Raw genomic sequence first — 14,779 nt, 5'->3', positions numbered from 1 at the left:
TCCCAGAGGCCTGTTTTGAGCATAGAAATGTCTTCCATTGAAAACTGGAGAGAAGCTTTCTGAGCAGCTACTTTGTGATGTGTGGATTATTTTCATAGAGGTAAATCATTCTTTGGATTGAAGAGTTTGAAATCACTGTTTCTGTGGAACCTGAGAAAGGACATTTGGGAACACTCTTTAGAATATGCTGAAAAAGACATAATCTCAGATAAGAAAGAGTAGGAAGCATTCTGTGAGACTATTCTGTGTCGTGTGAATTCCACGCACACTGTTCAGCTTCTCTTCTCATTGAGCAGTATTTTAACACTGTTTTTCTTTAGTTTGTGAAGGACTATTCGGGTGCACTTTGAGGCTAATGGTGAAAACGGAAATATTTTCAGATACAAACTGGAGAGCTTTCTGAGGAGATGCTTTGTGATGTGTGCACTCCACTGACAGAGTTATACCGTTCTTCTCATAGAGCATCGGGGTCTCTTTTGGAGAAAAAGTACCATGGGACATTTGGGAGTATATGGACCCCTATGGTTAAAAAGAAAATATCATGACACGAAAACTGGAAAGAAGCTTTCTGTGAAACTGCTTTTGTGATAGATAAGCTTATTGATCTCACATAGTTAAAACTTTTTTATATTACGCAGTTAGGAAAGCCTGTCATGGATGGATCCGTGAAGGGATATTCAGGAGCACATTCAGGCCTATGGTGAAAAAGGAAATATCTTCAGATAAAAACTGGAGAGAAGCTTTCTGAGAAACTGCTTTGTGATGTGTGCCTTCCGCTCAGGGAGTTATACCTCTTTTCTCCTAAGGCACAGTTTGAACACTGTTCCTGTAAGAATGAAAAAGTGATATTTCTGAGCTCATTGAAGACAATGGCGAAAAGTGAAATATCCTCAAATAAAACCCAGAGAGAAGCATTCTGAGAAACTGCTCTATGATATGTGCATTCATTTCACAGAGTTAAAGCTAACTCTACGTTGCCCAGTTTGGAAACTCTGTCTTTGAAGAATCTGTGAAGGGATATTAAGCGGCTCCTGGAGGCTTCTGGTGAGCAAGGAAACGTCTTCCGATGAAAATTGGTGAGAAGCTTTCTGAGCAACTGCTCTGTGATTTGTGTATTCGTCTCATTGAGTTAAACCGTTCTTTGGATTGAGCAGTTTGTAATCATTGTTTTTGTGGAATTTGAGGATGGACACTTTTAAACACTCCTTAGAATATGGAGAGAGAAATATCCTCAGGAAAAATCCAGAAGGAAGTTTTCTGTGAAACTGCTCTGTGTCTTCCTAATTCCTCTCACTTAGTTAAGCCTCTCTTTGCATTGAAAATTGGAGAGAAGCTTTCTGAGCAACTATTTTGTGATGTTTGTATTCATCTCACAGAGTTAAATCATTCTTTGGATTGAGCAGTTTGAAACCACTGTTTCTGTGGAATCTGAGAAAGGACATTGGGGAATGCTCCGTATAATATTGTGAAAAAGAAATAATCTCAGATAAAATCCAGAAGGAAGCTTGATGTGAAACTACTCTGTGTCACGAGAATTCTGCTCCATAGTTAAGCTTCTCTTTTCATTGAGCAGTATTCTAACACTGTTTTTCTTTAGTCAGTGAAGGGATATTCAGGAGCACTTTGAGGCTTATGGTGAAAAAGGAAATATATTCAGATACAAACTGGGGAAAAGCTTTCCGAGGAGCTGCTTTGTGACATGTGCATTCCACTCAGAGAATTATACCTTTCTTCTCATAGAGGATTGGGGAATCCCTTTTGGAGAAAAAGCTATCAGGGAACATTCAGGAATATATGGACAGCTATGGTGAAAAAGGAAATATCTTCAGACAAAAACTGGAAAGAAGTTTTCCGTGAAACTGCTTTGTGATAGATATGGTTATTCATCTCACGTAGATAAAACTTTCTTTCAATAACGCATCTTTGAAATGTCGTTGTGGATGGATTCGTGAAGGGTCATTCGGGAGCACATTCAGGCCTATGGCGAAAGAGGAAATATCTTCAGATAAAAACTGGAGAGAAGCTTTCTGAGAAACTGCTTTGTGATGTGTGCATTCCACTCAGGGAGTTATACCTCTTTTATTATAAGGCAGTGTTTGAACACTGTTTTTGTAAGCCCGAAAATGTGATATTTCGCATTGAAGACAATGGCAAAAAGTGAAATATCCTCAAATAAAACCCAGAGAGAAGCATTCTAAGAAACTGCTCTCTGATATGTGCATTCATTTCACAGAGTTAAAGCTTACTCTACATTGCCCAGGTTGGAAACTCTGTCTTTAAGGAATCTGTGAAGGGATATTAAGTGGCGCCTGGAGGCTTGTGGTGAGTAAGGAAATGTCTTCTGAGGAAAACTGATGAGAAGCATTCTGAGCAACTGCTTTGTGATGTTTGTATTCGTCTCATTGAGTTAAACCATTCTTTGGATTGAGCAGTTTGAAATCATTGTTTCTTTGGAACCTGACAAAAGACATTTGGGAACACTCTTAAGAATTTGCTGAAAAAGAAATACCCTCTGATAAAAAGGAAATATGTTCAGATAGAAACTGGAGAGAAGATTTCCGAGGAACTGCTTTGTGATGTGTGCATTCCACTCACAGTATTACACCTCTCTTCTCATACAGCATCAGGGAAACCCTTTTGGACAAAAAGGTAACAAGGGATATGTGGGAGCATATTGAATATGGTGAAAAGGGAAATAGCCTCAGAGAAAAGCTGGAAAGAAGCTTTCTGTGAAACTGCTCTATGCCATGTGTATTCATCTCACATAGATAAAGCTTTCTTTACATTATGCAGCTTTCAAACTCATGGACGGATCCGCAAAGTGACATTCGGGACAACATTCTGGACTATGGTGAAAAAGGAAATATCTTCAAATAAAAACTGGAAAGAAGATTTCTGTGAATCTGCTTTTTGCTATGTTATTCCTGTCACATAGATAAAGCTTTCTTTACATTATGAAGCTTGGACACTCCATCATGGACAGAACCAAGAAGGGAAATTCGGGAGCACATTCAGGCCTATGGTGAAAAAGGAAATATCTTCAGATAAAAATCAGAGAGAAGTTTTCTGAGAGACTGCTTTGTGATGTCTGCATTCCACTCAAGGAGTTTTAATTCTTTTCTCATAAGGCAGTTTTTGAACACTGTTCCTGTAAAACCAAAAATGTTATATATTGGAATGCATTGAAGACTGCGGGGAAAAGTGATCTATCCTCAAATAAAACCCAAAAAGAAGCGTTCCCAGAAACTGCTCTCTGATATGTGCATTCACTTCACAGTGTTAAAGTTTATTCTACATTGCTCAGTTTGGAATCTCTGTCTTTGAAGAATCTTCGAAGTTATACTAAGTGGTGCCCGGAGGCCTGTGTTGAGCAAGGAAATGTCTTCTGTTGAAAACTGGAGAGAACCTTTCTGAGCAACTGCTTTGTGATGTGTGTATTCATCTCATAGAGTTAAATCATGCCTTGGATGAAGCAGTTTGAAATAACTGTTTCTGTGGAATCTGAGGAAGGACATTTGGGAATGCTCCTTAGAATATGGAGAAAGAAATATCCTCAAATAAAAACCAGAAGGAAGCTTTCTGTGAAACTGCTATGTGTTGTGTGAATTCCTCTCACTCAGTTAAGGTTCCCTTTTCATTGAGCAGTTTTCTAACACTGTTTATGTTTAGTGTTCGAAGGGATATTCAGAAGCGCTTTGAATCTTATGGTGAAAAGGAAATATATTTAGAAAGAAACTGGAGAGAAGTTTTAAAAGGAACTGCTTCATGACGTGTGCATTCCACTCACAGTGTTACACCTCTCTTCTCATATAGCATCGGGGAAATCCTTTTGGAGGAAGAGGTACAAAGTGATATTCAGGGGCATATTGATGAATATGGTGAAAAGGGAAATAGCCTCAGACTAAAACTGGAAAAAAGCTTTCTGTGAAACTTCTCTGTGATATGTGTATTCTTCACACACAGATAAAGCTTTATTTACGTTACGCAGTTTGGAAACTCTGTCATGGACGGATCCACGAAGGGACATTCGGGAGCACATTCAGGAGTATGGTGAACAAGTTAATATCTTCAGATAAAAACTGGAAAGAAAGTTTCTGTGAATCCGATTTTTGCTACGTTTATTCATCTCACATTGATAAAGCTTTCTGTACATTACACAGCTTGGAAACTCTTTCATGGATGGATCAGCGAAGGATCATTCAGTAGTACATTCAGGCCAATGTTGATAATGGAAGTATCTTCAGATAAAAACTGGAGGAAAGCTTTCCACGGAGCTGCTTTGTGAGTGTGCATTCCACTCACAGAACTATACCTTTCTTATCATAGAGGATTGGGGAATCCCTTTTGGACAAAAAGCTACCAAGGGACTTTTGGGAGTACAGGGAAGGTTATGGTGAAAAAGAAAATATCCTCAGACAAAAACTGGAAAGATTTCTGTTAAACTGCTTTGTGATAGATATGTTTATTCATCTCACACAAATAAAACTTTCCTTATATTACACAGTTTGGAAACTCCAACATGGACGGATCCGCGAGGGTTGTTCAGGAGCACGCTCAGGCCTACGGTGAAAAAGGAGATATCTTGAGATAAAAACTGAATAGAAGCTTTCTGAGAAACTGCTTTGTGATGTGTGCATTCCACTCAAGGAGTTATACTTCTTATCTCACAAGGCAGTGTTTGAACAATGCTCCTGTAAAACCGAAAAAATAGTATTTCAGAGCACATAGAAGACTATGGAGAAAAGTGAAATATCCAGAAATAAAACCCAGAAAGAAGCATTCCAAGAAACTGCTCTCTGACACGTGCATTCATTTCAGAGTGTTAAAGCTTACTCTACATTTCCCAGTTTGGAAAGTCTGTCTTTAAGGATTCTGCAAAGGGATACTAAGGGGCGACCGGAAGCCTGTGGTGAGCAAGGAAATCTCTTTGGTTGAAAACTGGAGAGAAGCTTTCAGAGCAACTGCTTTGTGATGTGTGTATTCATCTCATAGAGTTCATTCTTTGCATTCATCATTCTTTGCATTGAGCAGCTTGAAATCACTCTTTCTGTGGAACCTGAGAAAGGACATTTGGGAATGCTCTTAAGAATATGCTGAAAAAGAAATACCCTCTGATAGAAACAGGAGGAAGCATTCTGTGAAACTGCTCTGTGTCATGTGAATTCCACTTGCACAGTTAAACTTTTGTTTTCATTGAGCAGTATTCTAACACTGTTTTAGTTTAGTCAGCTAAGGGATACTTGGGAGTGCTTTGAGCCTTACGCTGAAAAAGGAAATATGTTCAGACCGAACCTGGAGAGAAGCTTTCCGAGGAACTGCTTTGTAACGTGTGCATTCCACTCACAGTGTTTTACCACGCTTCCCATACAGCATTGGGGAAACCCGTTTGGAGAAAAATGTACCAGGTGATATTCGGAAGTATGTTGATGCCTATGATGAAAAGGGAAATAGCCTCAGACAAAAACTGGAAAGAAGCTTTCTATGAAACTACTCTGTGATGTATATATTCATCTCACATAGATAAAGCTTCCTTTACATTATGCAGCTTGGAAACTCCGTCATGGATGTGATATTCAGGATCATATTCTGGCCTATGGTGAAAAAGGAAACATTGTCAGATAAAACTGGAGAGGAGCTTTCTGAGAAACTGCTTGGTGATCTGTGCATTCCACTCAGGGAGTTATACCTTTCTTCTCATAAGGCACTGTTTGAACTCTGTTCCTGTAAATCTAAAAAAGTGATATTCAGAGAACATTGAAGACTATGGTGAAAAGTGAAATGTCTTCACATAAATCCCGGAAAGAAGCATTCCAAAAAACTGATCTCTGACATGTCCATTCATGTCACAGGATTAAACCTTACTCTACATTTCCCAGTTTGAAAAGTCTGTCTTTGAGGATTCTGTGAAGAGATATTAAGTGGCGACTGGAGGCCTGTGGCAAGCAAGCAAATGTCTTCCATTGAAAAATGGAGAGAAGCTTTCTGAGCAACTCTTTTGTGATGTTTGCATTCATCTCATAGAGTTAAACCATTGTTTGGATTGAGCAGTTTGAAATCACTGTGTCCGTGGAATCTGAGAAAGGACATTTGGGAATGCTCTTTAGAATATCCTGAAAAAGAAATAACCTCAGACAGAAATCAGAAGGAAGCATTCTGTGAAACTACTCTGTGTCGCATGAATTCCATTCCCAAAGATAAGCTTCTCTTTTATTTCAGCAGTATTTTAACACTGTTTTTGTTTGTCTGCTAAGGGGTATTCGGGAGTGCTTTGAGGCTTATGGTGAAAATGGAAATATCTTCAGATAGAAACTGGAGAGAAGATTTCCAAAGAGCTGCCTTCTGACAGGTGCATTCTACTCACAGAGTTATACTTTTCTTCTCATATAGGATTTGGGAATCCCTTTTGGAGAAAGAGCTAATAAGGGACATTTGGGAGTATATGGATGGCTATGGTGAAAAAGGAAATTTCCTCAGACACAAACTGGAAAGAAGCTTTCTGCGAAAATGCTTTGTGATAGATGTGTTTATTCATCTCACAGATATAAAACTTTCTTTCATGTGTCTGTTGGCTGTATGAATGTCTTCTTTTGAGAAATGTCTGTTCATGTCCTTTGCCCACTTTTTGATGGGGTTGTTTGTTTTTTTCTTGTAAATTTGTTTGAGTTCTTTGTAGGTTCTGGATATTAGCCCTTTGTCAGATGAGTAGATTGCAAAAATTTTCTCCCATTCTGTAGGTTGCCTGTTCACTCTGATGGTAGTGTCTTTTGCTGTGCAGAAGCTCTTTAGTTTAATGAGATCCCATTTGTCAATTTTGGCTTTTGCTGCCGTTGCTTTTGGTGTTTTAGACATGAAATCTTTGCCCATGCCTATGTCCTGAATGGTACTACCTAGGTTTTCCTCTAGGATTTTTATGGTACTAGGTCTAACATTTAAGTCTCTAATCCATCTTGAATTAATTTTCGTATAAGGAGTAAGGAAAGGATCCAGTTTCAGCTTTCTACTTATGGCTAGCCAATTTTCCCAGCACCATTTATTAAATAGGGAATCCTTTCCCCATTTCTTGTTTCTCTCAGGTTTGTCAAAGATCAAATGGCTGTAGATGTGTGGTATTATTTCTGAGGACTCTGTTCTGTTCCATTGGTCTATATCTCTGTTTTGGTACCAGTACCATGCTGTTTTGGTTACTGTAGCCTTGTAGTATAGTTTGAAGTCAGGTAGCGTGATGCCTCCAGCTTTGTTCTTTTGACTTAGGATTGTCTTGGAGATGCGGGCTCTTTTTTGGTTCCATATGAACTTTAAAGCAGTTTTTTCCAATTCTGTGAAGAAACTCATTGGTAGCTTGATGGGGATGGCATTGAATCTATAAATTACCTTGGGCAGTATGGCCATTTTCACAATATTGATTCTTCCTATCCATGAGCATGGTATGTTCTTCCATTTGTTTGTGTCCTCTTTTATTTCACTGAGCAGTGGTTTGTAGTTCTCCTTGAAGAGGTCCTTTACATCCCTTGTAAGTTGGATTCCTAGGTATTTTATTCTCTTTGAAGCAATTGTGAATGGAAGTTCATTCCTGATTTGGCTCTCTGTTTGTCTGTTACTGGTGTATAAGAATGCTTGTGATTTTTGCACATTAATTTTGTATCCTGAGACTTTGCTGAAGTTGCTTATCAGCTTAAGGAGATTTTGGGCTGAGACAATGGGGTTTTCTAAATATACAATCATGTCATCTGCAAACAGGGACAATTTGACTTCTTCTTTTCCTAACTGAATACCCTTGATTTCTTTCTCTTGCCTGATTGCCCTAGCCAGAACTTCCAACACTATGTTGAATAGGAGTGGTGAGAGAGGGCATCCCTGTCTTGTGCCAGTTTTCAAAGGGAATTTTTCCAGTTTTTGCCCATTCAGTATGATATTGGCTGTGGGTTTGTCATAAATAGCTCTTATTATTTTGAGGTACGTTCCATCAATACCGAATTTATTGAGCGTTTTTAGCATGAAGGGCTGTTGAATTTTGTCAAAAGCCTTTTCTGCATCTATTGAGATAATCATGTGGTTCTTGTCTTTGGTTCTGTTTATATGCTGGATTATGTTTATTGATTTGCAAATGTTGAACCAGCCTTGCATCCCAGGGATGAAGCCCACTTGATCATGGTGGATAAGCTTTTTGATGTGTTGCTGAATCCGGTTTGCCAGTATTTTATTGAGGATTTTTGCACAGAGAAATGCAAATCAAAACCACAATGAGATACCATCTCACACCAGTTAGAATGGCAATCATTAAAAAGTCAGGAAACAACAGGTGCTGGAGAGGATGTGGAGAAATAGGAACACTTTTACACTGTTGGTGGGATTGTAAACTAGTTCAACCATTATGGAAAACAGTATGGCGATTCCTCAAGGATCTAGAACTAGATGTACCATATGACCCAGCCATCCCATTACTGGGTATATACCCAAAGGATTATAAATTATGCTGCTATAAAGACACATGCACACGTATGTTTATTGCAGCACTATTCACAATAGCAAAGACTTGGAATCAACCCAAATGTCCATCAGTGACAGATTGGATTAAGAAAATGTGGCACATATACACCATGGAATACTATGCAGCCATAAAAAAGGATGAGTTTGAGTCCTTTGTAGGGACTTGGATGCAGCTGGAATCCATCATTCTTAGCAAACTATCACAAGAACAGAAAACCAAACACCGCATGTTCTCACTCATAGGTGGGAACTGAACAATGAGATCACTCGGACTCAGGAAGGGGAACATCACACACCGGGGCCTATCATGGGGAGGGGGGAGGGGGGAGGGATTGCATTGGGAGTTATACCTGATGTAAATGACGAGTTGATGGGTGCAGCACAGCAACATGGCACAAGTATACATATGTAACAAACCTGCACGTTATGCACATGTACCCTACAACTTAAAGTATAATAATAATAAATAAATTTAAAAAAAAAAAAAAATAAAAAATAAAACTTTCTTTCTATTACGCAATTTTGAAACTGAAAAAGGAAATATGTCCAGATAGAAATTGGAGAGAAGCTTTCTGAGCAACTGCTTTATGATGTTTGTATTCATCTCATAGAGTTAAATCATTCTTTGGATTGAGCAGTTTGCAATCACTGTTTCTGTTGAATCTGAGGAAGGACATTTTTTAACAGTCTTTAGATTATGGAGAAATACTCACATAAAAACCAGAAGGAAGGTTTCTGTGAAACTGCTGTGTGTCATGTGAATTCCTCTCTCTCAGTTAAGCTTCTCCTTTTACTGAGCAGTTATGTAACACTGTTTATGTTTAGAATACAAAGGGATATTCGGGAGCCCTTTGAGGCATTCAGAGAAAAAGGAAATATGTTCAGATAGAAACTGGAGAGAAACTTTCTGAGGAACTGCTTTTAGACATGTGAATTCCACTCACAGAGTTATACCTCTCTCCTTATACAACATTGGGGAAACCCTTTTGGAGAATAACGTACCAAGGGATATCTGGGTGAATATTGACGCCTATGGTGAAAAGGGAAATAGCGTCAAACAAAAACTGGAAAGAAGCTTTCTGTGAAACTGCTTTGTGCTATGTGTACTCATCTCATGTAGATAAAGCTTTCTTTACATTATGCAACTTGGAAACTATGTCATGGATGGATCTGCAAAGGGACATTCGGGAGCACATTCAGAACTATGATGAAAAAGGAAATATCTTCAGATAAAAACTGGAAAGAAGCTTTCTGTGATTTGGTTTTGGCTATGTTTATTCATCGCACATAGATAAAGCTTTCTATACATTGCACAGCTTGGAAACTCCGTCATGCATGGATCCGCGAAGGGATATTCACAATCACATTCAGGCCTATGATGGAAATGGAAATATCTTCAGATAGAAATTGGAAATAATCTTTTCAAGGAGCCGCTTTGTGACATGTGTATTCCACTCACAGTGTTATACCTCTCTTCTCATACAGCATCAGGGACCCCTTTGGGGAAAAATTTACCAAGTGATATCTGGGAGCATATTGATGCCTATGGAGAAAAGGGAAATAGCCTGAGACAAAAACTGGAAAGAAATTTCTGTGAAACCACTCTGTGGTACGTGTATTCATGTCACATAGATAAAGCTTTCTTTACATTACTCAGCTTGGAAACTCCGTCATGGACAGATCCACAAAGGGACATTCAGGAGCACATTCAGGACTATGGTGATAAAGGAAATATATTCAGATAAAAACTGAATACAAGCTTTCTGTGAATCTACTTATTGCTATGTTTATTCATCTCACACAGATAAAGCTTTCTTTACATTACGCAGCTTTCAAATTCCGTCATTGATGGATCTGCAAAGGAATATTTGAGATCACGTTCAGGGGTATGGTGAAAAAGGAAATATCTTCAGATCAAAACTGGAGAGACGCTTTCTGAGAAACTGCTTTGTGATGTATGCATTCCACTCAGGGAATTATACCTCTTTTCTCCTAAGGCAGTGTTTGATCGGTGTTCTTGTAACACCGAAAAATTGATATTTCAGAGCTCATTGAAGAATATGGCAAAAAGTGAAATATCCTCATATAAAATCCAGAGAGAAGAATTCCAAGAAACTGCTATCTGATATGTGCATTCATTTCTCAGAGTTAAAGATTACTCTACAATGCCCACTTTGGGAACTCTGTCTTTGAGGAATCTGCAACGGGATATTAAGTGGCACCCGGAGGCCTGTGGTGAGTAAGGAAATCTCTTCCGTTGAAAAGTGTAGAGAAGTATCTGAAGAACTTCCTATGATCTGTGTTTTCATCTCATAGAGTTAAATCATTCTTTGGATTGAGTAGTTTGAAATCATTGTTTCTGTGGAATCTGAGGAAGGACATTTGGGAACGCTCCTTGGAATATGAAGCAAGAAATGTCCTGAGATAAAATCCAGAAGGAAGCTTTCTGTGAAACTGCTCTGTGTCAACTTAATTCCTCTCACTCAGTTTCACCTCTCTTTTCATTGTGTAGTTTTCTAAACCTGTTTATGTTTAGCGTGTGAAGGGATATTCAGGAGTACTTTGAGGCTTACAGTGAAAAAGGAAATATGTTCTAACTGAAACTGGAGAGAAGCTTTCTGAGGAACTGCTTTGTGATGTGTGGATTCCACTCACAGTGTTATAGCACTGTTGTCATACAGCATCAAGGAAACCCTTTTGGAGGAAAGGTCCCAAGTGATGTTCGGGAGCATGTTGATGCCTATGGTGATAAGGGATATAGCCTCAGACAAAAACTTTCCGAGGAACTTCTTTGTGATGTGTGCATTCCAATAACAATGTTATAACTCTCTTTTCATACAGCATGGGGGAAACCCTTTCTGTGATACTGTTCTGTGATATGTGTAATAATCTCACATAGATAAAGCTTTCTCTACATTACGCAGCTTGGAATCTCTGTCAGGGATGGATCCACGAAGTGACATTCAGGAGAACATTCAGGACTATGTTGAAAAAGGAAATACATTCAGATAAAAACTGGAAAGTATCATTCTGTGAATCTGCTTTTTGCTATGCTTATTCTTCTCACATAGATAAAGTTTTCATCACATTACACAGCTTAGATACTCCGTCATGGATGGATCCACGAAGGATAATTCGGGGTCACATTCGGACCAATGGTGTAAAAGGAAGTATCGTTAGATAAAAACTAGAGAGAAGCTTTCTGAGAAACTCCTTGGTGATGTGTGCATTCCACTCAGGGTGTTATACCTTTCTTCTCATAAGACACTATTTCAACACTGTGTCTGTAAAACTAAAAAAGTGATATTTAGAGCACATTGAAGACTATGGTGAAAAGTGAAATGTCATCAAATAAAACCCGGATAGAAGCATTGCAAGAAACTGCTCTCTGACGTGTTCATTCATTTCACAGAGTTAAAGCTTACTCTATATTTCCCAGTTTGGAAAGTCTGTCTTTGAGGATTCTGCAAAGGGATATTAAGTGGCAACCGGAGGCCTGTGGCAAGCAAGGAAATGTCTTCTGTTGAAAATTGAAGAGAAGCTTTCTGAGCATCTCTTTTGTGATGTTTGTATTCATCTCATAGAGTTAAATCATTCTTGGATTGACCAGTGTGAAATCACTGTTCTGCGGAGTCTCAGAAAGGATATTTGGGAACGCTTTTTAGAATATGGAGAAAAATTATCCTCAGGTAAAATCCAGAAGGAAACTTTCTGTGAAACTGCTCTGTGTCATGTGAATTCCTCTTGCTCAGGTAAGCTTCTCTTCATTGAGCAGTTCTCTAATACTGTTTATCTTTAGCGTGCAAAGGGATATCTGGGAGCGCTTTGAGGCTTACATTGATAAAGGAAATATGTTCAGATAGAAACTGGAGAGAAGCTTTCTGAGGAACTGCTTTGTGACGTGTGCATTCCACTTACAGGGTTATACCTCTCTTCTCATACAGCATTGGGAAAATCCTTTTGGAGAAAATGGTACAAAGGGCTATTCTGCAGCATATTGATGCCTATGTTGAAAAGCGAAATATCTTCAGACAAAAACTGGAAAGAAGCTTTCTGTGAAACTGCTCTGTGATATATGTATTCATCTCACATAGATAAAGCTTCCTTTATGTTACTCAGGTTGGAAACTCTATCATGGACAGATTCGCGAAGGGACATTCGGGAACACATTCAGTAGTATGATGAAAAGGGAAATATCTTCAGATAAATACTGGAAAGAACATTTCTGTGAATCTGCTTCTTGTTATGTTTATTCATCTGATATAGATAAAGCTTTCTGTACATTATGCAGCTTGCAAACTCTGTCATGGACGGATCCACAAAGGGACATTCGGAAACACGTTCAAGTCTATGGTGAAAAAGGAAATATCTTCGAATAAAAACTGGAAAGAAGCTTTCTGTGAATTTGCTTTTTGCTATGTTTATTCATCTCACATTGATAAAGCTTTCTTTAAATGACGGATCTTGGAAACTCCATCATGGATGGATCCTCGAATGGATATTCGGGATCACATTCAGGCCTATGCCGAATAAAGAAATATATTCAGAAAAAAACTGGAGAGATGCTTTCTGAGAAACTCTTTGGTGATGCGTGAATTCCACTCTGGGAGATATACCTTTCTTCTCATAAGGCACTGTTTGAATCGTCTTCCTGTAAAACTAACAAAAGTGATATTAGGAGCACATTGAAGACTATGGCGAAAAGTGAAATGTCGTCCAATAAAACCCAGAAAAAACTTTCCAAGAAACTGCTCTCTGACTTGTCCATTCATTACACAGCGTTAAATCTTACTCTATATTTCCCACTTTGGAAAGTCTGTCTTTGAGGATTATGCGAAGCGATATTAAGTGGCAACTGGAGGCCTGTGGTGAGCAACGAAATGTCTTCCATTGAAAATTGGAGAGAAGCTTTCTGAGCAACTATTTTGTGATGTTTGTATTCATCTCACAGAGTTAAATCATTCTTTGGATTGAGCAGTTTGAAATCACTGTTTCTGTGGAATCTGAGAAAGGACATTGGGGAATGCTCTGTAAAATACTGTGAAAAAGAAATAATCTCAGATACAATCCAGAAGGAAGCTTGATGTGAAACTGCTCTGTGTCACGTGAATTCTGCTCCATAGTTAAGCTTCTCTTTTCATTGAGCGTATTCTAACACTGTTTTTGTTTAGTCTGTGAAGGGATATTCAGGAGCGCTTTGAGGCTTATGGTGAAAAAGGAAATATATTCAGATAGAAACTCTAGAGAAGTTTTCTGGGGATTCTACTCCTAAGGCACTGTTTGAACAGTGTTCCTGCAAAACTAAAAAAAGTGATATTCGGAAGAGATTGAAGACTATGGCAAAAAGTGAAGTGTCGTACAATAAAACCCAGAAAGAAGCATTCCAAAAAACTGTTCTCTGACATGTCCATTCATTTCACAGAGCTAAAGCTTACTTTACATTTCCCAGTTTGGAAAGTCTGTCTTTGAGGATTCTGTGAAGGAATATTAAGTGACGACCAGAGGGTTGTGGTGAGCAAGGAAATGTCTTCCGTTGAAAACTGGAGAGAAGCTTTCTGAGCAACTGCTTTGTGATGTGTGTATTCATCTCATAGAGGTAAAACATTCTTTGGATGGAGCAGTTTTAAATCACTGTTTCTATGGAGTTTGAGGAAGGACATTTGGGATGGCTCCTTAGAATATAGAGAAAGAAATATCCTCAGATAAAAAACAGAAGGAAGCTTTCTGTGAAACTGCTATGTGTTGTGTGACTTCCTCTCACTCAGTTAAGGTTCTCTTTTCATTGACCAGTTCTCTAACACTGTTTATGTTTAGCATTCAAAGCGATATTTGACAACGCTTTGAGACTTATTGTGAAAAAGGAAATATGTTCAGATAGAAACTGGAGAGAAGCTTTCAGAGAGCTGCTTTGTGACGTGTGCATTTCACTCACAGAGTTATACCTTTCTATTCATAGAGAATTTGGGAATCCCTTTTGGATAAAAAGCTACCAAGGGACATTCGGGAGTATATGTATGGTTACTGTGAAAAAGGAAATATTGTCAGACAAAAACTGGAAAGAAGCTTTCTGTGAAACTGCTTTGTGATATATATATATTTATTCTCTGATATAGATAAAACTTTCTTTATATTATGCAGTTTAGAGACTCCTTCATGGATGGATCCGCGAAGGGAAATTCAGGAGCACACACGAGCCAATGGTGAAAAAGGAAATATCTTCAGATAAAAACTGGAGAGAGGCTTTCTGAGAACCTGCTTTGTGATATGTGCATTCCACTCAGGGGTTATACCT

This window comes from Macaca fascicularis, chromosome 3, assembly GCF_037993035.2.
Source record: "Macaca fascicularis isolate 582-1 chromosome 3, T2T-MFA8v1.1".
Classification (NCBI taxonomy): Eukaryota; Metazoa; Chordata; class Mammalia; order Primates; family Cercopithecidae; genus Macaca; species Macaca fascicularis.
The sequence above is the reverse complement of the archived record's forward strand: the minus strand, read 5'-3'. Positions refer to the sequence as shown.